The sequence below is a fragment of the Mastomys coucha genome, unplaced genomic scaffold (assembly GCF_008632895.1).
Source record: "Mastomys coucha isolate ucsf_1 unplaced genomic scaffold, UCSF_Mcou_1 pScaffold22, whole genome shotgun sequence".
NCBI classification, from domain to species: Eukaryota; Metazoa; Chordata; class Mammalia; order Rodentia; family Muridae; genus Mastomys; species Mastomys coucha.
Genome location: NW_022196905.1, coordinates 137,568,636 through 137,572,924, shown reverse-complemented (window position 1 = coordinate 137,572,924; position 4,289 = coordinate 137,568,636).

The window sequence follows — 4,289 nt, the reverse complement described above, 5'->3', positions numbered from 1 at the left end:
TTTTTTTTTTTTAAGATTTATTTATTTGGGCTGGTGAGATGGCTCAGCGGGTAAGACTGCTCTTCCGAAGGTCATGAGTTCAAATCCCAGCAACCACGTGGTGGCTCACAACCACCCATAATGAAATCTGACGCCCTCTTCTGGTGGTCTGAAGACAGCTACAGTGTACTCATTTATAATAATAAGTAAATCTTTAAAAAAGATGTATTTATTTTATGTATATGAGTACACTGTCACTGTGTTCAGACACACCAGATGAGGACACTGGATCCCATTACAGATGGTTGTGAGCCACCATGTGGTTGCTGGGAATTCAACCCAGGACCTCTGGAAGAGCAGTCAGTGCTCTTAATTCTTGAGCCATCTCCACAGCCCAAGACCACTAATCTTTAAAGCTATCTCTATGTTCAATACGTTGTCCCACTTCAAGTCATTCCAGGCTGGGCTGGCTCCCAGCACTGGATGAAGCCTCTCAGAAGACATTTATGCTAGGCTCCTGTCTGCAAGCATAGCAGAGTACCATTAATAGTGCCAGAGGTTAGGTCTCTCCTATGGGATGGGTTTCAAGTTGGACCAGTCATTGGTTGGCCATTCCCTCAATCTCTGCTCCATCTTTATTCCTACACATCTTAGAGGCAGGACAAATTTTGGGTGGAAGGTTTTGTGGGTGAGTTGGTGTTCTGATCTCTCCACTGAAAGGCCACTTGGGTATAGGAGGTGGCTACTTTAGTCTTCATATTCCTAGCTGCTAGGAGTCACAGCAGAGTCATCCCCATAGACTCCTGGGATCCTCCCCATCCCAGGTCTCTGTCTTATCCCAGATATGCCTTTCCACCAATTTCAGTTCCCTCTTTCCCAGCTCCCTCTGACCCCCTTCTCTCCACACTTGACCCCCACCATGTTCCCCTCCCTATTCCCTCTTCACACACTCCCTACCTCCATCTACCTCTGATGTCTATTTTATATCCCTTTCTGGGTGATATTCAAGCATCCTTCCCTGGACCTTTCCAGTTAGCTTCTTTGGGTATGTGGATTGAGCATGGTTGTGCTGTGCTTTAGGGCTAATACCCACTTACAAGTGAGTACATACCATGTGTGCCTTTCTGAGTCTGGGTTACCTCACTCAGGAAGATACTTTCTAGTTCAATCCACTTGCCTGCAAGTTCATGATGTCTTTGTTTTCAATAGCTGAGTGGTATTCCATCGTACAGATGTACCACATTTTCTTTACTCATTCTTCAGATGAGGGATGTCTGGGTTGTTTTCAGTTTCTGGCTATTACAAATAAAACTGTTGTGAACATAGTTAAGCAAGTGTCCTTGTGGTATTGTGGAGCATCTTTTGGGTATATACCCAGGAGTAGTATAGCTGGGTCTTGAGGTAGAACTAATCCTAATTTTCTGAGAATTTGCCAGATTTATTTCCAAAGTGGTTGTACAAGTTTGTACTCCTACTAACAAGGAGGAGTGTTCCCCTTGCTCCACAACCTTGGCAGCATGTGCTGTCACCTGAGTTTTTGATCTTAGCCATTCTGATAGGTGCAAGATGAAATCTCAGAGTTGTTTTGATTTATATTTGCCTGGTGACTAAGGACTTTGAACATTTCTTTAAGTGTTAGAAATTTCTCTGTTGCGAGTTCTCTGTTTAGCTCTGTATCCCCTTTTTAATTGGGTTGCTTGGTTTGTTGGTGTCTACCTTCTTGAGTTCTCTATATATTTTGGATATTAGTCCTTTGTCAGATATAGGGTTGGTGAAGGTCTTTTCCCATTCTGTAAGCTGCTGTTTTGTTCGACTGACAGTGTCCTTAGCCTTACAGAAAACTTTCGGTTTGATGATGTCCCATTTATTAATTGTTGATCTTAGTGCCTGAGCTATTGGTGTTCTGTTCAGGAAGTTGTCTCCTGTACTAATGTATTCAGGGCAGTTCCACATTTCTGTTAGGTTTAGTGTGTCCAGTTTTATGTTGTGGTCTTTGATCCACTTGGACTTGAGTTTTGAGCAGAAAGATAACTATGGACCCATTTCCACTCTTCTACAGGCAGACATCCAGTTAGACCAGCACATTTTTGAAAGATGCTTTCTTTTTCCCATTGTATGTTTTTGGCATCTTTGTCAAAAATCAAATCTCCATAAGTGTTTCTGTTTACTTCTGGGTCTTCAGTTACATTCTATTGATCAACTTGCCTGCGTTTATGCCAATACCATGTGGTTTTTATTACTATTGCTCTGTAATATTGTTTGAAGTCATAGATGGTGATACCTCTAGATGTACTTTCATTGTTCAGGATTGTTATAGTTATCCTGTTTTTTGTTTTTCCATATGAAGTTGAGAATTGCTCTTTCAAGGTCTGTAAAGAATTGAGTTGGAATTTTGATGGGAATTTTATTGAATTGGTAGATTGTGTTGTGCATCATTCACGAGCCCCACAAGACCACTAAGGAGCCAACTCTGATGCCTGGAGCCCTCAGTGGGACAAGGTTTTATAGGAAAATAGGAGCAAGTGAGGGGGTTCCCAGGCTGGCAAGCATCTATCTAACTGAATGACTATTTTGAGCTGACAGGTTGGTGCTCGGAAGCAAAACCACGAACAATCACAAATGGTCTGAAAGTACATTTGAAACAATTAGACTAATCTTGATTGGTTGTTGCTAGGAAGTATCTAGGGAGTAACTATGGGGTATGGGTCAAGAACAAGCCATGGGGTCCTTCCTGGTAACTGGCTGCAGCTTGTGTTCGGGTGCAGGTCAAGTTCTCAGGCTCCTTTTCTTTTAAGGTGGAGGTCGGTCCCAAGATGAAGTAGGTTTGGCCTCTCTACTGCTTTTGGTAATATGGCCTTTTTTGCTATATTAATTTAATCCTACTGCTCTATGAGCATGGGCAATCTTTTCATCTTCTGATATCTTCTGATATCTTCTTCAATTTCTTCAGAGACTTGAAGTTCTTATCATACAGGTCTTTCACTTGCTTTGTAAGAGTTACATCAAGATATGTTACATTGTTGCACATTATTTTTAAAAGACTTGTCTATCATTAGTTTATGTGTGTTACTGCTTTGCCTGCATGTTTGTATATGCACCATGTGTGAGCCATTTCCACAAAAGTCAGAACAAGACATTCGACCACCTGGAGCTGGGACCAAGTCTATGTCCTTTGCGAGGTCAGGAAGTGGTCTTAACTGCTGAGCCATTGTGCCAAGTCACATCACAGAACCCCATGTAAAGATAGGCATAGTAGCTCATGTTTGTAACTCCAGTCCTCCTATTGTGAGACAGGAAAATTCCCACAAGCTCATAGGCCTGGAATAATCAGTGGTGAGTAACGAAGAAAGCCTGTCTTTAATTTTTTTTTTTTTCCGAGACAGGGTTTCTCTGTATAGCCCTGGCTGTCCTGGAGCTCACTCTGTAGACCAGGCTGGCCTCGAACTCAGAAATCCACCTGCCTCTGCCTCCCAAGTGCTGGGATTAAAGGCGTGTGCCACCACACCCGGCTTGAGAAAGCCTGTCTTTAACAAGGAGGGAGGCAAGGACAGACACTGGGGGTTGCCCTCTGACCTCCATGCATGCCATGTTGTGCCTGCACCTGACTTTGCACACATTAACCTGCCTATACAAATACATGTACACATATACACATACATCAACGCACAGACACTTAAAAATCAACTTGACTAAAGTATAAGTATCTATACCAAGAGCATTCAATTTATTTTGATAATATTTGGAAAATGTGTATGATCATTGTGATGGTTAGTTTTAACTGTCAAACCAGCACCACCTAGAATCACCGGGAAGAGAATTTTAGCGAGGGACTGTTCCATTGATGGCCTGTGGCCATGTCTATGGGGGAATTGTCTTAACTGATATGACCCACACACTATGGGCAGAACACTGGCAGACCCACGCCTAGGGAGAACATTCTAAGCTATGAAAAAAAAAAACCAGCTGAACATAAGCAGTACAGCAACTGAGCATGTGCACACTAATTTCTTTCTGCTGTTGACTGAAGACCCACAGCCAAACACCAGGTGGAGCCTGGGGAGTCTTGTGGAATACTGGGGGATAGAAGTGAGCAAATCAGAGTGGTCAAGGAAACCACAAGAAGACCTACAGAGTCAACTGACCTGGGCTCAGGGGAGCTCATAGAGGCTGGACCACCAACCAAAGAGCATGCAGGGCTGGACCTAGGGCCCTTAAACATTTGTAAGAGATGTGTAGCTTGGTCTTCATGTGGGTCTTCTAACAAGTGGAGTGTGGGCTGTCTCTGTCTCTGTTCCCTGCCATTGGATCCC